The sequence below is a fragment of the Schistocerca piceifrons genome, chromosome 2 (genome assembly GCF_021461385.2).
Source record: "Schistocerca piceifrons isolate TAMUIC-IGC-003096 chromosome 2, iqSchPice1.1, whole genome shotgun sequence".
Classification (NCBI taxonomy): domain Eukaryota; kingdom Metazoa; phylum Arthropoda; class Insecta; order Orthoptera; family Acrididae; genus Schistocerca; species Schistocerca piceifrons.
In genome coordinates this window covers 995,052,390-995,079,668 of record NC_060139.1, presented here as the reverse complement: position 1 = coordinate 995,079,668, position 27,279 = coordinate 995,052,390, and positions in this window count along the sequence as shown.

Sequence of the window (27,279 nt, the reverse complement as noted above, 5' to 3'; positions counted from 1 at the left end):
TCCTGTGCAACCTTGGCGTAGGTGATGGGTAAGGACGTGACCGTCGAAGCCTGAGTCTCTTCACGTAACGGCGTCTGTATTAAACGGCGGTGTAAGCATTCGGAACGTACATGTCCCTCCTGGCCACATCCTGCGCACGTTCGTGGCTGTCCATCATACATGACGATGGCCCTCACACCGCCAATCAGCAGGTACGATGGGACATGTTTCGTCAGCTCAATTTTTATTTGCCTGACGCCATTTAATACGGGATAGGTCGTAAATGTTTGCCACTTCTCCGCGACGTGACCCAAGACGGTGCCATATGGTTGGAAAGCGGCAATGACCACATCCTGAGGCACCTCGAACGGGAGTTCAAACACCCGCAATGTCCGGAGACCGAATCCAGCATGGGCGACTGTCACAGCACCCATATGTCCATCAGAGTGTTTAAATTTTAGTCCGGTGGCATGACGCTGAATTATGTCATTGCAAATTTCCTCCGTCGACATCTTGATGTAGACAACACTTCCAGTGATGGAAAAATGTATGCCGATTACGTCCTGGGGGTTCAAACGTAGATCCTCACGTATGAACTGTTCGACTTCGAAAGCTCTGGGTCGTGGATGTTCGGCTTGAAACGTTACTTTGATCGTTGCACGGCGGTACGAGTGCGCCATGGTGTACGTTAGTACTGGACTCGATAGATACAAACACCGCGACGCGGAAGTAAACACCGCCAAGAGCGGAGCGTCACACGGCGCGCGGAGCAGCTCCGCACGCTAGCACGGCTGCGAGCCGACTGTCCACTTCGGCCGGCTGCAAGTTAGGTGGGTCGACAACATATTCCTGTCATGTGACGCACATGCTGTCACCAGTGTCGTATAGAATATGTCAGACGTGTTTTCCTGTGAGGAGGAGGAGGATATTAGTGTTTAACGTCTCGTCGACAACGAGGTCATTAGAGACGGAGTGCAAGCTCGGGTGAGGGAAGGATGGGGAAGGAAATCGGCCGTGCCCTTTCAAAGGAACCATCCCGGCATTTGCCTGAAACGATTTAGGGAAATCACGGAAAACCTAAATCAGGATGCCCGGAGACGGGATTGAACCGTCGTCCTCCCGAATGCGAGTCCAGTGTGCTAACCACTGCGCCACCTCGCTCGGTGTGTTTTCCTGTGGAGGAATCGGTTGACCTATGACCTTGCGATCAAATGTTCCCATTGGAGAGGCACGTCCTTCCGTCTACTAATCGCACGGTTTTGCGGAGCGGTCGCAAATCAGACACTAAACTTATTACAGTGAACAGAGACGTCAATGAACGAACGGACTGATTATAACTTTGCGAAAATGAAGAATGTAAACTTTCCACTCGAGGGAAGACTTGAACCAAGGACCTCTCACTTCGCAGCTGCTCACGCTTACGACGGGACCACGGAGCCCCTGAGCGCTCACTATCCGTGATGTTGCTCATTTTACGCATGGACTACTTAGTTTGTATATTTTGCTAATTTTTTTCATAGTTCCACACAATTTCCTCCTGTTTCAGGATTGATCTGTGTTCAGTTTTTCAAGGCCTATCCACTGTGCCAAATTATAACTAAATCTGAGGGGGGTACGATGGGGAGGTTCCCTTGTGAGTTGGTGAAAGTGGACGGCAACGATGCAACATCGTATGGTGCATTGAGATGGTGACGCAGACGCTACCACAGTGGTCAACAAGATAAAGAAGCCGCATGGTATTAGCCGAGCGGTCTAGGGCGCCGCAGTCATGGACTGTGTGGCGGGTCCCAGCGGAGGTTCGAGTCCTCCCTCGGACATCGGTGTGTGTGTTTGACCTTAGGATAATTTGGGTTACGTAGTGTGTAAGCTTAGGGACTGATGACCTTAGCAGTTGAAGTCCCATAAGATTTCACACACATTTGCGCATTTTGAAGATAAAGAACGAAGTGGCAAACAGATTCACAGAGGAGAACTTTGGTTAGAAAGGGGAGAGCCCGGTGGTTGAGGATCGTCACACAACAATCAAGTCATCTGTTTTCATCATGCACCATTATACGGGTCAGCGGGAAGGCGGTGCAGAGGCTCCTAGGATGGTCAACAAAGGAAGAACGAGGTGGCAAACCATATCACAGAGGGAAACTTGGAATAGAAAGTGAAGGCTCCGCTGATCGCAGACCAGCACACGACGATCTAAGTGAAGGTAGGAAAGTTAAAAATAGTTGTGGATCACTTTTCACACGCACCATGATATGGTGCAGTGGGATGGTGGTGAAAACGCTTCCAGAGTGGTCAACAGGAACGAAGTGGCAAAGTATCTCGCAGAGGAGAACTTGGAACCGACTGGGGCACCAGAATCTAGGCGATGATGGAAAAATTAGAATTTAGTCACGGATCACTTTTTAGGTGCACCATCATATGGTGAAGCAGGATGGTGGTGTAGACGCTTATAGATTGGTCAACAACAGAAAGGACGAAGTGGCAAGCCGTTTCAAAGAGTAGAACTTGGAATGGAAAGTGGAGGCCCCGGTGATTGATGACCAATGCACCAATCTAGGCGTTGCTCGAGAAAGTAAAAATGAGCCATGGATCATTTTTCAACATGCACCACCATATGGTCCAACGAAAATGAGGTCCCAGTGATCGATAGCCGATGCATCACAATCTAGGCGACATTGGAATAAATGAAAATTAGTCACTTATTACTTTTCAACATAAACAATCATATGGTGCAGCGGGATGGTAATGTAGACGCTTCCAGGGTGGCGAACATAAATTCTTCTCGCATAGAAGAATTTTGAATAGTGAGAGTAGACCCCGCTGCTCGCAAACGGCACAAGACAGTGTGGGTGATGGTAGAAAAGCTCAATGTATCAATTTTTTATATCTTTTCATCTTCCGTGACTGCTCGCATCCATTAAAATAGCCCCTCCCCCAGACTAAGGCTGCTGCTCAAATTCTCCAGCTGACTTATTTAGATCCCAAATTACCATGTACAAGTATTGGATGTACTGCTTAAACCCATGGCAAAGACGCAAAGTAAGCATTCAAAACATGTAGATTCTCCAGCACTGAAAAACTTGAAAACCTAAACACTACTGGGAAAATGATACTGAGTAGTTTTTGAAACTGATATGGTATGGTGGTAATTGATTACGTTCATATGGGGTAAACTATAACGCGAGCATACTACAGTAACATCCTTACGAGGTCATGGGAGGCTGTCAAGATAGTGCAATGCAGGAAACTGTTCGAGGTAGTCTCCTTGTTCCACAACAATGAATCACCTCATACTGCACATGGTGCAATCACACATGCTGCTATCAGTTGTTTTACAGTACCCTCGCCCTCCCCCTATACCTCTGTCTGGCATGGCAGCTATTTACTTTTTCACCTTTTCTCGCATGAAAAACCCACTGCACGTCATGCATTTCCAACTAGATGATTTTCGAGGTCGAACGTCCCCTGAACATCCAAAATGTGTTCTACAATCTAGGTCTTCGCCAAGACATCGATCACTGGTAAAAGTGTGTCGCGCTGAGTAGATAGATAGATAAGAGCTAACAAAATCATCAAATTCATTAATGCAGCTTGATGCCTTGGAGATAATTAACGATTTATAACTACCTCTCGAACATATCAACTACAGACAATCAGTTTTACCTCTCAGAGAGTGTTATCAAACGTAAAGAAAGCAAGTTTCCAGTAAAATGGATGAGCGTCCTGAGAATAATTCTGAAAGATTAGCGCTTATAATCCCCACCTGGAAAAATCCAAATTATATATATTTTGTGGTTTCCGCACATTTCGGAAATTAAATCCGAGAGGAATGGTATAACAAAGATATGGTGGAGTTGCTGGATTATCGTGGCCAATACTATGTTGATCTTGTGACTTACATGATGTGTAGCTCTAATCTGCCTTTCTTTTTCTGAGCATCTCCGGTCAACTCCACCAATGCGTAGCACCATAGCTCTTTTTACAGTTTTGTAACCTTTTGATGGAATAGATCGGCAAAAAAATAAGTAAATCAAAAAAATAAAAAGCAAAAAATAGATCGTTTCCATTGTGAATGTTGTTAATTTGGGGAGACAGCAGAAGACGAAGTCTCTTCAATATTAGTACACTACAGGAAGATAAACTGGGCAAATGTAAAACTTTTAAAGTCTCCCCCAGCCAGCGCTGAGCTAAGCCAAGACAGGTTCGAGCGCAGTTTGCAACCGGAATGACGAACAGGTAGAAGAGCCAATATGGAGCTGCAATACGGTGACACATAGCCCAGGCCAGCTCCATACATCGCTCAAGCTGAAACGTCCCCCTACAAAAATTAATGAATTACTGTGCTGATAAACCTCTTACATTATTTGATTTTCTAATAGCTGAGCAAAACTGAACGTACTCAGACATTCACTAAAGTGACACACAATATCTTTAGCGCAACGCAATCTGACTTTCAAAAATCCCTACGAAAGAATGGCCCTGACTAACATTAACCAATACCTTTCACAAATCACTTACCTCACAAAAATCTTCGTTACTCGAACTACTGCAATACAGCGAGCGCCAATACTGCCAACTAAATAAAAGATTCTAACTACTGAAGGCACTAACTACTGATAGGCATAGTTAGCAAATGAAAGATTTTGATAGAGAACAAACAATAGTGTTAAAAAGTCATTATATATATATATATATATATATATATATATATATATATATATATATATATGTGTAAGTTCATGACATCCAGTCGTACAAATTTACTGTCTCTGTCCAGATCATCCGCTCTCAAAACTCCGCTATCTCACTCCCCACATCCACCACTGCTGGCGGCTCACCTCCAACTGCGCAACGCTACGCACTGTTAACAGCCAACTGCCCAACACTACAATAGCATCCACTCCAGCAATGCAAACCAACCACAGCCTCCACACAGCCCAGTCAGTGATTTTCATATAGAGCGCTACGTGGCGTTACCAACATAAAAACCTAAACAGCCTACTTACAAAGCAAGATGTCTGAATTGCCAATTCAGCAATAAGACCTTACTGTGAAGTGAACATAACATCCATAGTGTTGATAGCACTACGTGTTGCTTTAACAAAATATGAAACTTACACAAGAACGTCTTTCAGCCTGCTGACATTGGAGCAAGAATCAAGCTAAACTGTTGGAAGGCGCAGCTGACACGCTGTGGTGAAGACAGCTGAAAAACGCAGGAAACCAGGCTACATTTTGTCATCCTTACCAATACATGCCGGCCGGAGTGGCCACGCGGTTCTAGGCGCTACAGTCTGGAACCGAGTGACCACTACGGTCGGATGTTCGAATCCTGCCAAGGGCATGGATGTGTGTGATGTCCTTAGGTTAGTTAGGTTTAATTAGTTCTAAGTTCTAGGCGACTGATGACCTCAGAAGTTAAGTCGCATAGTGCTCAGAGCCATTTTGAACCAATACATGACGTAATTGCTTCTGACAGATAACTATAAATAACTTGGCTCCTGCGCCCTTCTATAGTCCAGCTAACCAGCTTTGAGACAGGACCTGTGTTGTACTGTCTAACATTCACCGGACAATTACTACCTTCAAGACTGCAGCCTGCCTTTTCTGCTGGACCCTGCCATTGTAGTAAACCAGTTACATTGATGTGGTTTGGGGCATTCTTCCACCGGCTCATTGGGGCCCAAACTGGTGGTGCCTGTCGCACTGCCGCTGTACTGGGGACGTGTGCTGCTGTCCTCAACCTGCATCCATGAGTGGACACTTGCCCTCCTCTGTTAGAGACGCTATGATGTAAGTCTACACCACCATTGCCATCCCGTGCAGAGGTGGAAATATTTTGGCCACGCCCTTCAATGTCCACGAGTGTGCCCTAGTAAAAGCGTCGTCGAGCTATCGGGTGTCTTTGTTGGATGAGCAAAGCCTGACACTAGCTGGGCTTGGTGTCCTGATGGCGTCACTTTTGCTCTGTCAGCTGCTGTGACCTCACCTACAGCCTGGAGAGACTGTTGAGCTGGGCTCATTGGTTGGTTCCATTCGTGTGTGTTGTATCTGCCACACTTTGCACTGATGCCTTGAAGAAGATCATTCAACTGTAAAACCAAAGCTAATAAATGTGTAATTTGCAAATTATGTCTCATTAGTGCCTAGTGTATCTGACAAACCCTCAACAATGTGGTCTACCTTTCCTGTTTACACTAGGAGTCACGGGGAACACGTGAGGAACAGTTGTCATTTTATCATTCTGTTGACGATATGGAAACATAGGAAGTGTGACTCGACCTGTGAACGAAGAGTTTTTCTTTATGAAGCGTTTAAGAAAATTAAAGTGAAACGCATATGGCATGATAAAATTGGTTTAATTCAGTTGCGCATCGACTGAAATAGCTTTAAAATCAACAATATAATTTTGCACGCATATGAGGAGGACCAGATAACAAAAGTTGAAGGCGTTAGTGTGATACAGAATTTTTGCCAGATGTACTTCGTAAATATATAAACACTGTTGGACAAAGAAAGTAAAGCACCCAGGACACTTAATTGGATGCCATTATAACTTCATATGTTCAACAATCCCCGTAGGTATGTAAGAGATTAGAGTTGCGACTCGCTGTGACTGGTAAAACTGTCATCAGAGTACGTTAATGTTCCCCATACCAGTTTTCTTACCCGGTTGTAGGGGGCGTGACCAGAAACATATATTGTGTGATCACTGTAGAGGACGAGCGCATCCTGTGAATGAGTGTTAACAGTACCTGACAGAATTTGGAAGAAACCTCAGTGTGGATATCCATGTGACCGACTAGACGAATGTTGCAATACCCCCGATTTGTAGGTTATTCGCATGTGATAGCGTTCCGATTTTGGACTGCGTGGGAGCGGGAGGGTAGGCATATTCGCTGTCAAGGATCTGGGCGACTATGCCTGAGCACCACAGGAGAGGATCGCTCTAATATCCACCAAGCACCCACTTCACATTCGCATCTACCATCTAGGAACATCCTTGCAACATTCTGTGTCACCCAGCACTGCTCATCAGCGGCTAGCAGTTGTCAGATTAGAGAATTACCGACTCGTAAACGTGCTGCCGATAACACAGTATCAGAAACGACTCAGTTTCTAGTGGTGTCGTGACCAGAAATCTCGGACTGCAGACGGTAACGTTTTTTTTCAACGGTGAATCGCGAAAGTACACTCTCCTGGATGACCATGGCATGTGTGGCGGCGGCCTTGTGGGAGGTCCCATTCTTACAATGTTTTGGAGAGCCACATCATTATTTCTCCTGCCGTTATGACACGGAGAGCCATCGGGTTGTATGACTTCATGTCACAGATGGTAGCGAGAGAGTGATATCTGATGGCACAACAACTGTCACGAACACGCTTGGACCTTCTGTGTTACCTCTCACGCGACACTATCCCGGTGCCATTTTTCAATGGAACAGTGACTGTGCACACGTGGTACATGTCTTTGTAGACTTCTTGCATCTTGTTGAAGCACTGTCATGGCCAACGAGATCTCGAGATCTGTCCCCGATAGAACATGTGTGGGATCAGCTTCACATCAATTCATCGCCAATGACTGTATCCAGTGTATGAAGGAGCAGTTGCAACAGTTCTGCGCCAACTCGCCTCAGGAGAGGATATAACGGCTTTGTGCCCCCCTTACCAACCGAATCAGTGCATCCACCCAGGTCAGAGGGAGTACAACCGCACAGTGATAAGTGGGCTGCCAAGTTTTGTGCAGGTTTGACTAGATTGTGTAATCACTGATTCCAAAACAGGAAAAGTGGAAGGTGGTTTACGGTTCAACATTCCGTCGATGATGAGGTCATTAGAGATGGAGAACAAGTTTATATTGGAGAAAGATGGGGATGGAAGTCGGCTGTGTCAGTTGAAAGGAACCATCGTCTTACGCTCCTCAGTCATTTATAGAAATTCTGGAAAACCTGAATATCGAATGGTCATTTAAACCATTGTTCCCCACGACAAGTATTTATGCTCAAGACATGGGTTGTCATGTTTACCTAACGAGTGAACATTTTTTATCGTCAGTCGTAAACATTGTAGGTTTCAAAGCAGCTTCATCTGCCATCAAGTCTGTGAAGTCCTGTCTTTTATTCAGAAATTATCTAAGTTCGTGGCGCTGATTAGAAGTGTATTTATTACAATCTTCCATTACTCCACTTCCTCCTTCTCCAACTCTCCATTTTTTCTTCCCCATTTCTCTGCCCAACCCCTTCTTCAACCTCTCTCTGTCGATTTCTTCCTCTCCCCCGCCTCTGTTAATCTTTTCTTCATTTCTTTCCCTGTCAATATGCTCTTCCCCTCTCTGTCCATCTGCTCCTTTCCACTCTGTCGTCTCCTCCTTTCTTTACTTCCTACTTCCCCCTCTCTCGGTCCATTTCCTTCTCAGCCTCTGTCCATCTCATCCTCTTCCGTCTCTCTATCTCCTCTTCTGTCTACTTCCCCTCACACTCTCTCTGTCCATCAAGTTTGCAAATCGATCCAGGGGTTTGAAAGTAGCCTTTTACTCGCCCTTGGCTTTGTCTTCGTACGCACACAAATATTTCATGTACATTTAACGTATTTCACACATAATTGTACGCACAGTCCACGTGTATCTCTAGGAATTTCGCCCTGCAGTGCCGTTTTCACGCATTTAACGGCTTATCTGGATACTGAAAGCAAAATCTGTCGCGAGTACTGTTATCACTAGAGAAATAATGAATTAAAACATCAAGACTGATGCCGCAGTTTTACTGCATGAACAGCGAGAATGCAGTAATTGATAAACATTCTTTCCTTTTTTTCATTTTGAGGCGGTTGAAATTAAGAATGAAGTTTGCTGTAAGTCACTGTGTACCCGCATTCTCCAATACTGGAGGACGAAAGTGTCGGTATTTGTACGTCTTGGGTTATACTTCTTTTTCACCTCCGCCCCCCCCCCCCCCCCCCCTCCTTTGATAGATTGGTGTTTCCTACGCCCACAGCAAGTGTTTCGAAGGAGTAAGTGATACGTGTACTAAGTTTAGTTCAAATCGACCCAGTGGTTTAGAAGGATATATGTGGATTTATAGAAGAAGTGGTTGAATTCTGGAAGACAACTGCCGGCCGGAGTGGCCGATCGTTTCTAGGCGCTGCAGTCTAGAACCGCGCGACCGCTACGGTCGCAGGTTCGAATCCTGCCTCGGGCATGGATGTGTGTGATGTCCTTAGGTTAGTTAGGTTTAAGTAGTTCTAAGTTCTAGGGTACTGATGACCACAGCATTTAAGTCCCATAGTGCTCAGAGCCATTTGAACCATTTATTTATTTATTTTTATTTTTTTTTTTTTTTGGAAAACAACTTCACTTGAAAGTTGATGAGCATTACCATAAGAGAAAGATAAAAGAGCCAACGAAAGCGTTGTACTCTACGAGACCCAGTGTGGAATGTCAGACGTCTGAACGTGGTAGGGAAACCACAAACACTGAAAAGAGAGATGCAGAGACTCAACGTAGATATAATGGGTGACAGTGAAGCGAAACTGGAAGTTGCAGGGAGGAGGCAGGCCGCTTGGAGTGATAAGGTGCCAGACCCGAAGAAGCACGGTTCTAAACTAGGATATTTGTACGAACAACTTTACTACACAAAGTTAGCTCGGATTTTCCGAAACTAAAAAAAACTTCTCAACATGCAATCTGTTAAATCAATTATTTCCCTGAAACAAGTTTTAGCATTTACTATCCGTATAGAACAACAATTACTGAGTTCGCATGTTAGGCAACATTTGTGAAATTGATAAGCAATGACGGTCTTGAAATAGCTACTTGAATTAATTAGTTCATCACAATTAAAGAAAAATGTTTCCATTAATATTTGAATGAAATAGAGGGATATCTGGAATAATTAGATACACAAGCGTTGACATCAGCATTAAAGCAAGCAACACGATAATAAGTTGTTTCTTAAGAAGCCAGATGGAAGCTTGGACAAGTGATACCAATGTTTACATTAGTCAGGGTAATAAATGATGCAGAACTGTAACAGAGAAAGAGAGAAACACAATTAGAGACAGCATTAAAATCGTTAAGACACCAATTTAAACAGTAACATTTTGCTGAAAGAACACACGGAAGATACAAGTTATCCTTTGTTAAACAACACAAAGCATAATTTGTCACATATCTCGGAAAACATTTAAAGGTTGCAGCAGAATATGAATAAAACGTTATTGTAGTTTAGTGTCGCTGAAAATTCGTTCATCCTATCAGCTCACTGATTTATCACATTAACTTCAGGAAAAAAGCAACGGTTAGTAAAGACTTCAAGCTGGTTATTAAAGACTCCAAGCTGAGATAGTAAGTTAAAATCGTCAAACACGGTCTCAACCGCTAACAGCCAACCCACAGAAAGATAAGCCATAAATAGCAATACGTAAAATGTCATTACTCATAATCACATGTAAATAATGGTCATAAACATACAGATAAAATATTAACCATTACATGCAGGAAAAGAAAACTTACGGAGTTAATTTTTGGGTGAGATCCGGAGCAGAGACATCAACAAGTTTACCATAAAGTTCTCACGGAGTAATTTTTCTGTATGATCGACTTGAAATAATGGATTCACAGCCTTCAGTGTCGTGTGCCAGACTTAATCAACACAGGGTAACATCCTTCTCGAGCCTCTACATCAAGTTAACAGCCAAGCCTGAACTGCCGGAAATTCAACGGAAGTACAAAGGTGCCAATAAGAACTTCCTCACAACAGAGAATAATATGGCAGTCACACATAGATCATCACCGTCAATTGAGCGAGCTCGGCCGATTCTATGAAGTCAACGTAACGCCATCTGCCCGCTGTGGAAGCGCATAGTAAACACGATCTCGCCAGTTAAGAAAATGTTCAAATGGCTCTGAGCACTATGGGACTTAACATCGGAGGTCATCAGTCCTCTAGAACTTAGAGCTACTTAAACCTAACTAACCTAAGGACATCACACAAATCCATGCCCGAGGCAGGATTCGAACCTGCGACCGTAGCGGTCGCGTGGTTCCAGACTGAAGCGCCTAGAACCGCTCGGCCACTCCGGCCGGCGCCAGTTAAGAGAAGATACGCTGGTACATACGCACGCGTCAGGAAGAAGATAAGGAATTCTGGTCAAACGAATATGGGTAACTTCAACAACACCAGAAAATGGTTTAAGGGGAGCCGGAGGTGGTCAAATCCAAAAAATTACGATTTTTTTTTTTTGCTACCGAAAATTAATTGGAACATTCCTCTTTAATGTAAACTTTGAATTATTGTTCTACTCGCCCTAGAAGTCGTGTTATTACCATTTTCCCCCACGCCTGCAGAGGAAATGGGCGGCCGCTGAATGCTCTAACATCCTCTCGTGACTTCCTGGCGAACTGCTTGGGATTTTCTCGGCCTGTTACGCATACAGCGCCTTACGTTGCGCATACATCGAGTGTGCAAGGGTTGGCTGCATGGTTTTCTTTGTTTTCTGTGACAAATGAAGCGCTAAGAGCGTGGAACATCGTCTCTTTGCTGTTTACTGTTTCGAATTAGTTTAGTGTTGCGCCTGTTGTTGGTAGTATTATACTTCTTGTGTAAAGCGTTGTTCTGGTTACGATGCCACGTTTTAGTAACCGTGTATAGAAGAAGAGGAAGAACGTAGGGAAAAGAAAATTAACACTAATACCAAGTTGCGATACTACAATTACTGAAACAGTGCGTTCTTCTGCTAAGCAACACATGGCCGGCCATAGCCCAGTGACATCTTCTAGCAAGAAGCTGACTGGTGGAAGTGACAGATTTCGTCAATATGTTAGTGACAGTGATGATATTAACGAAGTACTGAATATTGGATTATTATCTTCTGTGCTGAAAGAAAGTGTTCTGTGCAAAATGTGTTCAAGTGTAGGAGTGGGACTAGAGGTAACAAAGCACTATGGTTTAGCTTGTGAGATGAAGATAATCTGTGCATGTTGCAAGCATCAAGTGACTTTCTACAATTCAAATGCCAGTCTCTTTGGTGAAAATGTGAATGTTCGACTTGTGTATGGTCTTCAATCCATTGGAAAAGGGTCTGTTGCTGGTAAACTGTTTTGTGGTATTATGAACTTGCCATCGCCTCCAAGCAAATTTGGGTACTACTGTGAACTGGTAGGATCCTCTGTTGAAGATGTGGCTTTGAAAACCATGAAGGAAGCAGTGGAGGAATCTGTAGAAATGAACGGTGGTTCTAGGGATTTGGTAGTGGCATTAGATGGTTTCTGGCAAAAGAGGGGTCATAAATCGCTGAATGGGGTTGTAACTGCTACTTGTGGTGATGGTGCAAAAGTGATAGATGTTGCAATATTATCAAAACATTGTAGGTGCAAAAATAAAATCAAAGGAGAGCACAGTGGAACCTGTGAGGCAAATTTTAGTGGATCAAGTGGAGCAATGGAGGTGGATGGAGTGCAACGAATTTTTGAACGTTCAGTTCCCAGATACAACGTTAGGTACAAATACTACGTTGGGGATGGTGACTCCAAAGGTTTCAAGACTATAGAGGAATTGAAACCATATGGAAATGAATTTGTAGTTGAAAAGTTGGAATGCATTGGGCATGTGCAAAAGCGTATGGGTGCATGGCTTCGAAGGCTCAAAGAAACTTTGGGTTCAAGTAAGCTCAGTGATGGAAAGACAATAGGAGACAGAGGCAGGCTTACTGATGAGGTGATTGAACGTCTACAGAGATACTATGGGTATGCTATAAGGCAAAATACTAGCAATTTTAGTCACACGCAAAAAGCAGTGTGGGCATTGTTCCTTCATACTGCCTTTTCCAATGAATACCCTCAACACAGCCTGTGCCCAAAAGATTACTAGTGCAAATATAATGCAAAAAAGGACTATGATCACAAACATTGTTTGCCAGCAGCTGTGATAAATGCAATAAAACCAATTTTTCACAGCCAGAATTGTTACACAAATGTCTACACGGAAAGACGCAGAATCCTAATGAGAGCGTAAACAATTTGATTTGGAAAGTGATTCCTAAAAGGGTGTTTGTAAGCATAAAAACACTGCACTTTGGCATTTATGATGCAATAGCAACCTACAACCAAGGGAACAGTGTGAAGTGTGAAGTTCTGAAGGCATTAGGATTTACAGCTGGGGTGAACACTGTACGAGCACTAAGAAATATTGACAGAGAAAGGATAAGAGGAGCAGAAAGAAGAGAAAGGCATTTGAAGTATGATGGAACAACAGGCCAGAAAATAAGACAGAAGTGAAAGCTTTTGGAGGATGAAGAAGAAGACCCTGATAATCCATCGCATAGTGCCGGAGTGTATTGAGATACTTTGATAGCCATTTCCCGTAAATTAGAATTTTTCGAATATGAGGAACATTTTCTCAAAATCCACTCAAGCTAGAGAGATAAAATTTTTATACAGCACTCCTAGTGGTCAAACTTACATTATAACACAGCCATTTGGCAATATGTTCAGTAGTTTCATTTCAGTTTAATTATAAAGCAATTATTTGTAAAAAAATTTGGGTCATTAATAAAAAAATAATTGTAAGGAAACCAGAGAAGATACTCCAAAATCCCTCTGTCATAACTGCAATACTAAACCACTCTATATGTTAAAAAAATTCAAATTTTTCTATTTGGTAGTTTATTCATAAATGTTCCTCAAACTTAGTGATTTTAACATGGGCAGCATAGGCACCTCCGGCTCCCCTTAGTGGGACTAGGACTCGTTATGAATCAGAAAGGAGGACTGAGAGTGAGCTATTGTGAACAGCTCAGTGATAGGGCAGACGATACCCAACCAGCGCTTATATACCGGTGTCACAGCAGGTGTACAGATAGAGAATGTTAAAGCGAATTACAATATAATAATCATGTCGGACTGGGGTGCTTTTGTAGAGGAACGAGTAGTAGAAAGATTTAAAGTATATGGGCTAGGGAGTAGGTACAAGAAAGTAAAAAGACTAACTGAGTTCTGCAATAAAAGCTAGCTTGTAATAGCGACCACCCTGTTCAAGAACCACAAGAAGAAGAGGTACGCTTGGGAAGGGGACAAAGAGACAAGAAGATAACAGCTCAATCGGAAATTGGTCAGACAGAGATATTTCATTGTATGGCTTACTCAGGAGCAGATATGTACTCAGATCATAATTTAGTAATGACGAGTAGACTGAAGTTTAAGAAAAAAATGAACGTGGGTATGGAACTGTTGGCTGGGTGGTTCTATCTGGGATGACTGGCATAAATTTCTTTTTCTTGATGAGACTTTGGTGACTCGCACGTCAAATATAATGAAATGATGATGTCAACATACACACACCGAGTTCTGAGCGAAGAAAATTCCCGACGATCGGGAATCGAACCTGGGACTCGAGATCGAGAATCATCAGTGCTAACCAAAAGGCCAAGAGCTGCTGACCAAGTGTGAAAGTTGATAGTTGATGGTTGGAGGCACAACATCGATGTTACAGTCTACGGAAACCATTTCGTAGGTGTTGGCCACTAATAAAGGATCGTGTACACCACTGTAGTTAACCCCCTCAGCGGCAGACTGTGTATTGAATCACCGAACCTGGTAGCTACATAATAAATAACTTCCAAAGGTTGCAGCACGTGTTCCATATCATTACATAAGTGAACAGTCTAAGTCCCTGAAACCTTCCATCCGAAGGATGGGCATACCGAAAGTTTATAAGAATCATCTGAAAGAATAAGGTGGAAGGGGCTGGGGTACTGAAGCACTGAAGAATCTTGAGACTCGTTAGAAGCATTCTAAGAGATGAGGATACTGCGATAAGGAGTATCAAGGTTCAGTTGAAGTGGAATGGACATCTTTAAAAATGAGCAGTCACAGATAATAGACAGGTGCAAGGAAAATAACTGCTACTAAATATTTGGTACTAGAAGAAATGCTTCATGCGATCGACCAGAGAAGGTAACTAAAATGTTCAGCGAAAGATAAGAATACAGCAATATAAATCAGTTAGAAAGGAATGAAATGGGATGTCCTAGGAAGCCAAAGCAAAATGACTGCAGTGAAAGTATAAAGAAATTGGAAAAAAATGATCGTCAGAATAACTGATTCACCACATGGAAAATTCAAAACAGCCTTAGGTGATATTAATAGAAATAATCCAAAGTTAAAAAAGTTTAACATGGAGGAAAGAGCATGTAGGTAGAAAGGATACACTGAATGCCTCTATGAGGGGGGGGGGGGGGGCGGGGCGACGGGGGGGGGGGGGTGGCTGATGATGTGATAGAAGAAGTCGCCGTGGAAGAGACAGGGGATTCAGTATTAGAGTCAGTCTTTAGAAGAGATTTGTCAAACTTGATATCAAATAAGTTTGAAAGCATAGAAACATTGTATCGCAATTTCCAAAATCACTGACGGAAGTGACACGCAAACACTGCTGAAGTTGGCGTGTAGAATCCCTGAGACTGTCGACACATTATCTAACTTCCAGAAAAAAATCATCCACGTAATTCCCAAGATAACAAAGGCAGATGAGTGGCAGAAGTATAGCTCAATCGGCTTAAAAATTCATGCTTCTACGATGTTAATAAGAGCAATATACATAAGAATGGGAAAGAAATTTGAGAATCTCTTATATGATTCATTATGAAAGGTAAAGACACCAGAAAGGCAGTTCTGACGTTGCGTTTGATAATGAAAGCAGGGCTGCAGCATAACCAAAAATCGTTCATAGAATTTGTCGACCTAGAAAAGAGCACTCGACAGTGTACAATGGAGCACGGTGTTCGAATATATGAGAAAAATTGGAGTAAGCTGTAGAGGAAGACACCTAATACACAATGTGTACATGAACCAAGAGGGAACAATAAGACAGGACGAGCGAGAACGAAGTGTTCGGATTAAAAAGAGAGAAAGACAAGTTATGTCTCGAAGAAGCAACGACGGAAAGAGAAGAGACGATCAAGAGTAGGATTAAAATTCAGGGTGCAAGGATATCATTGATAAGATGTGCTGATGTCATTGCTGTTTTCAGAGTAGATGAAGGAGAATTACGGGATCTGCTAAATGGAATTAACGGTCTAATAAGTGCAGAACACAGAATGAGACCAAACGGAAGAAATAGGAAACTAATTAGAAGCAGTATAAATGTGAAGAGTGTGAAATTAACATCAGAATTGGGATCAAGAAGAGGAAGTCAAAGAATTCTGTTATGCAAGCAGTAAAATAACCCACGACGAACGGAGCTAGGAGGATATAAGAGCAGGTTAGCTCTAGCAAAAAGGGCATTCCTGGCAAAGAGGAGCTTTGTAGTATCAAAAATAGGCTTTAATTTTAGGAAGACATTTCTGAGAATGTACGTTTGGAGCACAGCATTGTACGGCAGTTAATCGTGGACAGTGGCGCGTAATGGCGTAATGGCTCTGAGTATTATGGGACTTAACATCTATGGTCATCAGTCCCCTAGAACGTAGAACTACTTAAACCTAACTAACCTAAGGACAGCACACAACACCCAGCCATCACGAGGCAGAGAAAATCCCTGACCCCGCCGGGAATCGAACCCGGGAACCCGTGCGTGGGAAACGAGAACGCTACCGCACGACCACGAGATGCGGGCGTGGACAGTGGGAAAACCGGAAGAGAAAAGAATCAAAATGTCTGAGACGTGGTGGTACAGAATAACATGGGAAAACAGGTAGATTAATAAGATAAGGAATGACGAGGTTCTTAGCAGAACAGGTGAAGGAAGGAGCTTATGGGGAACATTGACAAGAAGAAGGAAGAGTATGATACGACAAGTGTTCAGGCATCAGAGAATAACATCCATGGTACTGGATGGAACCAAAGCGGATAAAATTTTGTGTGGTGTGTGACTGTAGAGCAAGGCAGAGATTGGAATACATCAAACAAATAATTGTGGGTGTATGGTCCAAATGCTACTCTGAAATGAAATGGTTGGCACAGAGAGGAATTCGTGGCGGGCTTCATCAAACCAGTAAGAAAACTGATAACTGAGGAAAAAAAATAGTGGGGTAGAACAGGTCGAAACTCGTGTTGTTCAGCAACAGATTTTATATACAAAAAGTACACCTTGCTGTACTTGGTAAAATGTTACTGATAACGAATTGAGATCTTGGGGGTCTCTTGATAGTTAATCAGTAAATAGTACGTAGATGGGGATAGGACTGAAGCGGATGTCTGGAGTAAGCAGGCTGTCAATACGCGTGGGAAGAGAAATGGATGATAGGTAGTGATGATAGAAGATAGACGAGATTGTGGATTAGTGAAACAGAGAATTGAAAGTTTTATTTGATGGGACGTGGCAGAATGTGGAGTTCCAGGGATGTCTAGAATTAGAGCGAAGCTGTCAAGCCTTTCGGACGAGGAGAGTTAGATATAAAAATGGGAAAGTAAAAGTATGGGAGACAGATTGTTAAATATGAAGTGTGATTGACTGAGAAGATATGTAGTTGTTACGCTGAAATAAAACGTGGACTAGGAGCGAAAGGAAATTTGGTAGCGAGTGTGTGGACTATGAAATGGGTGGATGTTTTGCAGCATTATTGTGAGGACGTAAAACATATCTGCATTCGTGCGAAGAAGAAGAAGAAGAAGGAAGTAGTTGGATGGTATCGGCTCTCCGTTCGATGGATGGGACGGTGGTTTATGGTTTCTTAAAGTTGGTTTTAGCTTTACACATGTGGGAATAGGTGGGAGGAGGTTCACTGGAGATACTAACAGGTAGGAGGGGACTTAGGGGAGGCACTCTCTATGAAGGTGTTAAGTTTTGTAATTAGGTCGGGTGATTCGACATTTCATTCGTCGTTTAAGAGGTCGTTCCATTGGACAGCATAGGAGGCGCATGGGTAGCGGATCACCTTAGCATACCCCTGCATAAAACCACACTGTTTACTCGTTGTTTTGCCGTAATTATCCACTACCGTGAGCATATTTATGTTAGAAACAATCAGCAGTAAACGACTAAAGTGAACAAGTTAAAGACCATCACAGAAACACTTGGCAATGTATCGTCAAAACAACGAATGTTAGAAAAGACGAATGCAAATTTAATAATCTAGCGATAACAGCGCCCTTATATAAATCATCGTCACCATCTGCAGTAGCTAGTTGACATTCACTGCCAAATAAACTTTGGCACGCGTTATAAACTGCTGTAATGCACGTCGATACTGTTCTATCCTGATTTCCCATATCTGACATCCTTACGGCGATCCGCATTTGCCGGGCCATCGAGTCCTCCCATCCTCTGACTTATGGTATCATGGTGACGCGATGTGGAACGGCATGGGATTAGCAGACTCATTTTCTGGCCTCAAGTGACCGACGAGGCTGAACGCACCCTGTTACAGTCCTCCCATCGCGAGAAAACTCTAACAGTATCGGAAATAAAAACCATGTTCTATGCACTTTTATACATGCAAAAATAGAGTCTGCGATGCAGAAGTTTGATGATTTTGTGCATGGGCAAATCCGATACCACCACTGTTCACGTGAGACTGAGTGCAGCCTTGTGGCGTTACGAGCGAGTAACGCAGTACGGGAAGTGATAAGCGGAACAGATGAATGGAGTCATTCTAGCATTGATACACGGTGCTAGTGGGGAAATTCACGACTTTCCGGAAAGGTGGACTGTTATGGTCTGGCAGCTGACAACGAAGAAACAGCGAAGCTATTCCGCTGTAAACGTGCTATTGTCATGAGCATTTGTGGAAAATGGCCGAATGAGTAGACGACAATATCTTAACGTCCGCGCATCATCAAAGAACGTGGAGGCAGTAAAGCGTATAGGCATGCAGGCACAAGTGTGACAGAGCACATTATTGAAGACCCCTGTGTCTCCCTATGTTGATCCACCTTCATCATCATTTACGATTCCGGTAGATATCCGGTCACCTCGATTGGACCGTGGATCAAAAGAAACTTGTCGACAGGTCGGATTGATCACGCTTCTTCAAACACCAGGTCGATACTCGTGGACGGATACGCCGTCCTGTCGCGTTTTAGCTCCGCGTCGAAACAGTACCGACCAGTAATTGTGTGACCTATATTTAGACCTGGTACCACATACCTCCGAAACCTACCAGGTAAAATCGCTCCTGTACTGAGTTGCAAAGATGGATTATCTTGTTAGTTATCAGGTTGTACATATGGGTTTTGGACACAAAAAAAAAAAAAAAACGTGAAGAATGCTTGCCTGAACACAAATGCAGTTCCTAGCGAAGCCTGGTTGCGCTATTGTATTTGACCACGAACACCACCTGTGCAATGTCCTCAATACATTTGAAGTGTCTTTCCTAGTAAGGACAGTGTTCTGTATAACTGTGAGTGCCTTATGTCCGAGATAAGTGAACACGAACGTGGGCAGATTGTTGGTGCTTCCATAACAAAGGTAGCTAAGGTGTTCCATGTTTCAAGGAACGTCGTATCGAAGATTCATATCGCATACAGGAAAAGCGGAAAAACATCAGCCGCTAAGCCAAGACGAGGAAGAAAGTGTCAGCCGGTTAATTGATTATGACGAAAAATAAGATTATGACAGCCGCAAAAGTCACTGCAGAACTGAATGTCCCACTAACGAACCCTGTCAGCATAAAAAACAAAACAAAAACAAAAAACAAAAAAACCACGCAGGTAGCTTCAAAAGCAGGAAATAAAATTCCAAAACGCTCATCAGTGATGCTAATGCCCGTAACAGGGAAAGGGCGTGATTCCGAAGTCGGTCGGCTGACTTTTGTCACCCAATGTTTTCAATATATGGCTGAGTTCACATCCCAAGAGTGAAATATGGTGGGATTCGATGATGATTTGTGCAGCCATACCGTGGTATTCCGTGGACTCTATGGGTTCCGCAACGTTTTATTACTGCCAAGGGTTTTGGCTGATCAGATCTGTCCCATGGTTAAACGTTTGTTCCCCAAAGGGGATGCTGGGTTCTAAGACGATATGAGCCCTGTTCCTGAAGCTCTCAGCGTCCAGAAGTGTTATTGTTAGCACGGGGATGAATTGTCGTACCTCCCCTGGCCAACAAAGTCACCCGATCCCTATATTATTGAGCCTTTTTGGTCTAATTTGCACCTCCATTATCGTTACTTGCTCTGTTTATCTGCACTATCGTTACTTGACCGTTGCCAGTATTTTGCAGGCTTGAAACACGTATGTAACGCAGCAGCGATGGCGAGGCATTGTAGCATCTGTGACCAGAGAGTTTGCGCTTGACCGCGCGAGTGTTGCGAGCGGTTCTCAGTCTGTCAGTAGTAGTTGTTGCGTGTGTGTTAGTAGCAGTCGTTGCGAGTCTGTCAGTTCAGTCGTTGCGAGTCTGTAGCTCTGTCTAGTTGAGAGCAGTACTCAGTCTGTAGTCGTCATGCAGAGCGGTCGGTCAGTAGTAGCAGCCCAGTGCGGTTGTGTGATGTAGGCGGTCGGCAACAATGGTCAAGATGAGGAATAAGGTATACTGTTAATTAATATAATCATTAGATAATGAAAAATTTTATTTTTTTGTAATTATTCTCCAACAAGTTCCCCAATAATAATTTTTATTTCAAAAGCATTTTTTTCAAAAATTTAATTTTTTATTGAACTAAAGATCTCGTTGCACTTCCCATTTCATTCCACTTCTTTTGAAGAAAAATTTCACTAAAAAAAAAAAAAAACAGAATATTATTATTTGCAATGCAGTTCCTCCAAGCGGTGCGCAACAACAAGAGCAGATATGTGACATCCATTTATTCCGAGGTAAGACTTTAATTCTGATTGTTTTACACAGGGCCAAAGACCGATATTTCGGTTTAATTAAATTTTCTTATCACTGAATGGACTTTAATTTTGAAGGATTTATATTTGAGTCAGATTGCGAATTTCACGTTTTTGTTGCCATTGTCAGTACATTTCATTGTGGGCAGGTTACGCATAGAGCAATGTCCATTAGCATCCCTAAATAATATTGTCAATTATTATAAATTTTGCGGGGAGGTTACACTCGGCTCCCATTTGTATTAAGTTTTGTCCTTTTTCTTTCTTTTAAAATTACGGTGGGGAGGTTACACTTGGCGACCCTGCCAGGATCGAATTTCGTTGAGAGTCTTTTGAGCGACAGTCAGATATCTGCTCTTATTTGCTTAGATAATTAGGATTTGGCGCAACGCTTTTAATAATATTGTGACTTTCTTTCTACAGGTCAACGGCAATTTGCTGCTTTGTTGTATTTGTGTGTTGCTTTTGCATTGTGCTTATTTGTTTTGTGAATAATTGTGACTATTGCAAAAATGCCGCGAAAGACTGTGAATAGTGTATCGCGAAGTATTGTGAATGAAATTACCGACTTAAACAACGTGACCGATAGTAATTGTGATACGCAGCGTAATGATGACAATCCTGCGTTCACTAACAATCAGTGCATTCCGACCACTAATGATGACTTTCACCTTAATGATGAACAAACGAACTCAATTGTCTCGTCTGTTAACTTGACGACAATTGATGACGCAGAACGCTCTATTGTAATGAGCGCTGCAGAGCTTAACACACCCGATTCGGAAAACTCAAGTAATGTACAGACAAATCTGTCTAATGAAAATGAACAGATCACACAAAGTAGGGCGGATTTATTTAATTCCGGAACAGTGTCTGACAATGTACATCCGACTGACAAACCTTTTTCTAAATTACAGAATGACCAAATGGTCACGGAAAGCGAGAGAGTTCTAGATCCACCACTAAACAGCACAGAGAATATAAACGCTAATTTTGACTTGGTACGAATTATGACAAGATTGCTACAACAACAGAGTGAAGATATCAAACAACAATTTAGTGAACAGGACAAAAAATTTAATAAAAATGATGAAAATTTCAAACAACTTAGTGAACAAATTACAGCCGTTGCCGCGCAGTGCCATGACACTAAGGAACAGTTGCGCGTGGAAATTGAGGCTTGTTCACAAAAAAATAGCGAAGAAATAAAGTCTGTTGCGCGAGAATTAAGGGAAATGCAAACAGCCGCGACAAATACACTCAGAGACGAAATTAGCGGAGTCGCCAAACAGTGCTCTGAAAAAGCTACACAATTACGGGACGAGTTTAGAGCAATGACGGTAGAACTTTCGCGCACTATGGACGCAAAGATAGACACGAAATTCGAACAGCAGAACACTCAGATTAACGAGCGCTTTAATCAGCACATACAGAACAGTGATACGCGTTTCCGCAGATTTATTCAGGATCAAAACAAAGTAAAACGACAAGTCATGGAAACAATCACTGCACAAAGACAAGAGGACAAACGTAAAATATTCGCGAAAGCGAAGACGTATGTAGACAATAATATTACTACAGTGTCCGACAAAATTAATACCATAGAACAATTGAACGCGGAATTACGGGATGAAATTTCTGACCTTAAATCAAAAACAGATACACACACAGTAAATATTCAAACAGTGACAGATAGATTCGAACAGTTAGATCTAACACAGGATTGTGATGTTATCAAAGCTGATGTTAAAAAACTGAGCGAAACTACGCGCAAGTTGCAAAAACAGATTAATGCGTCTGATTCTAAAACCGATGATCAGGTTAAGATATTGACTGAAAAATGTGATGAATTGGCCAGTCGTATTGATGTTATCGAAAATGCTAATGACAATAAATCAGACGATACTGCACCGGTTTCATTTATCCAAACGCCTGAATTTCAAAATTTACAGCAGACTATTAATGAGATCGATTCATCTAACAACACGTTACGTAGGAAATTATCAAATTTACAACAAGAAGTAACAGAAATGAAAAACACTTCTGTTAATAATACACAACAGACGCCACTTTATGAACATGTGTCAGACTCACGCAGCGCGTATAATTTGGGTAATCTGCAGAGAGTACGGGACTTAGATTCCGAACAACCACAGTTCAATAGATACTCTTACGATCCTGAACCTGTTCCATCATGCAGAGATGATAACTTCGACTACAAACATTTTCTGTCAGTGAGAAAGTTTAAGGTTTTCAAAAACGATAGAACGCAGATTCACCCACTGGATTGGATTCAACAGTTTAGTTTTGCTCTTCCACCGACTTGGCCTGTAACACATAAACTTGAATTTATTTGCAGTTTTTTGGAAGGCGAACCGGCAACTCGTATGAGACCGATCGCGAGACAGTGTTACTCGGTAGAGGAATTTCAGAATGCTTTTCTGTCAGCGTACTGGTCGAAGACGACACAGCGCGGAATTAAAGACCAACTAATTAGTTTGCCAAACTACGAGAACTCAAATTTTCCCAGTGTAACGCAATTTTTTGAGCATATGGTACAACAAAACCAGTACCTAAGTGAACCGTACAGTGAATCCGCACTTATACAACTATGCATCTCTAAATTACCACGGTCATTACGAGTGTCGCTTCTAACAGGCCAGCAAAAAGAAAACATTTCAGCATTCAGGGATCTTTTACAGCTCTTGGAAGTACAACAATCTGATTATTCTTTTGTAAACAAAAACTTTTCGAGTAACAACCAAGGTCAACAACAGTACTGCAATTATGATCAGGAACGTAATTCCAATCGGAAAGATAACAGACGTTTTAGGAACGGCAACTACCAAAACTTTAATAACAGGCAAAATTCTAATTATCAATACCGTCAAAATTTTCAGCAACAGGAACAACACTTTAGTAACAATAGAGGTGTTTCACAACAACAACATCAAAACCAGCCGGTTAACATACCTAACCAACAATGGAATACGCAAGGTCAACCAGACTTTAATGTTTCGCCGCGTGGACGTATAGCCCCTGGTCCAATAAATAGTAACGTACGTCAGCAAGGAAACAACTACGTACAAAGAAGACAGTATTTCAATTCCTATCGTAATGCACCGTATAGGAATGACTATTACGACAGACGTAAAAATAATGAGGACAATTTTCAGCGAACATCTAACAACAGTCGGTCATACCAACAGCAAAATCATACGCAAGAACATTTTCTCATGAATGAACCCGACAGTAGGTACCATCCAGAGCGTAACACGCCTGGAAGAAGTAATAGAACAGTTCAAATAGTCGAAATGCCACAGAATCCTCCTAATAATAATAACACGTCAGATAGAATCTGACTAGATAATGTACAGGACGCATCTTCCAATAATACAAGCACTACCTTAGACACGCAAAATGTTGTTCACGAAAATGTAATTACTTTTGACGACATCAGAGACACTCTTTTACAGGAAAGACCAGTTATTCAGAAAACCATTTCACATCCTGTTATTGAAATCAAAATTGGTTCATCGAAATTCTCAGCAGTAATTGATTCCGGCTCACCTATATCTGTAATAAATGAGGAGACTTTCAACGAGTGCAACAAAGAGAATACCTATCCGACATTACCTTTAGGCAAAACAAAAGTGAAGGGAGCAGTATCAAGTAAAGGAGTAGACGTTAAATTACAGACGCATTTATCATTTTGTATCGCAGGTCACACTTTTCACTCTAATTTTTGGATTGTTCCTTTATTGACAACAGACGTAATTTTAGGTACGAATTTTCTGGTACAACACGACGCAGTTATCGATTTTCAGAATTCTTATTTAATGCTAAAGGATGAAAATGTACAATTGGCTTTAGAGTTTCAGCACTCTTTATCTACGGAAGAACAAACAATTAACCGCACAGAGGTCATTTCCGCAACACGTGACATAGACTGTAATCCCACATTGTTAACGGATACGTACGTACACAACTATAATACTCCAGACGAAATGGACTACGACGTAATACAAATGATTTCCGATAAAGTTAAAGAGAGTAGTGCAATTACAGACGACGAACGAACGCAATTACACAAAATTCTTTTACAGCAAGCTCCAGTTTTTGACAACATTCCTGGTACTATGTCCGGCTTTATGTATGAATTTCAAGTCAAACCGCACGACACATTTAAAGCAAAGCATTATCCCATTCCATATATTCACAGAGAACAGGTTAAAAAAGAATTGGAGGATATGCTTAATCAAGGAATTATTGAACCAGCAGTTAGTCCGTACATAAACCCGCTACATATTGTTAAGAAGAAAGATGGCTCACTTCGCCTTGTACTTGATTCACGTCACATTAATGACATTATTATTAATGAAACAGATCGACCACAGACACTAGAGGAACTTTTACAGAAATTTCACGGTACAGCTATTTATTCCACATTAGATTTGAAATCGGGATTTTGGCAAATTCAACTTCATCCGAATTGTAGAAAATATACAGCTTTTCTCTGTTTTGGCGACTGTTATCAATTTTGCAAATTACCATTCGGCTTAACTATTTCTTCTGCAGCTTTTATTCGCGGTTTGAACACAATACTTCCGACAGAACTTAAAGACAGAATTACGACTTACGTAGACGATATTCTTATCGCAGAAGCTAACTGGTCTGAACACAATCTGATTCTTGAACAGCTGTTGCAAACTTTCCATGCACAAGGACTCACAGTTAACCTCAGTAAATCGCATTTTGGGAAAACTTCTATAAAATTTCTTGGACACGTAATTTCAGCAGAAGGCATTGCACCTGATCCGGAAAAACTTCAAGCTCTACGTGACATTAGTGTTCCTACGACGAAGAAGCAATTACGCAGTTTTTTGGGCTTAATTAACTTTTTTCGTAAATTTATTCACCATTCTGCTTTAGACACGCCTAGACTATGCCAATTAACGGGTAAAAACACTATTTGGTCTTGGGATAAGCAAGCACATTCTGAATTCATGAACCTGAAACATGCTTTGTTGAATGCTCCACTTTTATCGCACCCAGATCTTACTAGAAATTTTTCCATTGCCACCGACAGTTCCAATACCGCTTTAGGCGTACACATTTTTCAGGAAATTGAAGAAGATGGTTCTACAGTAATTAAAAACATCGCATTTGCAAGTCGCATTTTGTCACCTGCTGAACGAAATTACTCCGTTACAGAACTTGAAACATTATGTGTTGTATGGGCTTTTATGAGATTTAGGCACTTTCTTTATGGCAGACATACCACAGTTTACACAGATCACAGAGCGATACAATTTTTACTTTCGGCCAAATTCACTCACGACAGGTTAAGCAGATGGAAACTATATTTACAGGAATTTAATTTTACAATAGTTCACATTCCCGGTACACAAAATGTTATAGCAGACGCACTATCGCGTTCTCTCAGTAACAATCAGCAAGACGTAGCAACCAACTTCTGCAAAGCAAATTTCAGTGTCATGTACATTCAGCAGGTTGCATTTGAAAATTTTATTTCATCGTCATTACAGGACATAGCACAAGAACAAAACAAAGACAATGTGTGGAAAGAAATTAAACAGCTTTGGCAAGATAAGAATAATGTTACGATTAGAAACCACTACACTATACGCAATGACATTCTGTTTCGCCGCTCTCATCCTGACAGCAACAATTGGTTATTATGCATTCCTGACGAACTGGTTAACAAACTAATTTGGTACACTCATTTAAGTTACGCACATTACGGAGCACGAAAATGTTTTCTTATACTGAGACAGAACTGTTATTTTACCAACATGGAAAAACGTATACGACGAGTTTTAGCGTCTTGTAAAATTTGCCAGAAAGCTAAATCAGACACCACTTCACATATTCCTCCTTTATATCCCATTATACCTGTGAAATTAAGACACATGGCCGCAGTAGATATTTTTGGTCCGATTCCGAGAACTAACAGAGGTTTTTGCTACATTTTTGTCGCTGTTGAGCTCACTTCAAAATTTGTTACTTTCACTCCGTTACGCAAAGCTACTGCTAAAACTGTTTCGAAAGCATTTGTAAAACATTTTCTATTTCATGTAGGGCATGTAATGAAAGTAATTTCTGATAATGGATCTCAATTTCGTAGTAGTGTATGGACACGCATGTTACGAGCTAGAAACATTTCTCCGATCTATATATCCAAGTACCACGCTTCTTCGAACCCTTGTGAAAGATTAATGAAGGAAATTGGTAAGCTGTGCAGAATATACTGCCACAAAAGACATATTGATTGGGATACACACATACTCTCATTCCAAGATGTAATTAATTCCATTCCAAATGAATCCACTATGCTATCTCCGACTGTTATACTGAAAAACGTTGAACCACCGAACAAAATTAAAGAATTAATAGAATTCCCCAAAAATCGTCGCCTACGACACCACGAAATAATTGACATTGCGCTGAACAACATCAAACGTGCCGCAGAGCGCCGGAGAAGACAGCAAAAACAGGTTTGTACACGCCGCGACTTTCAC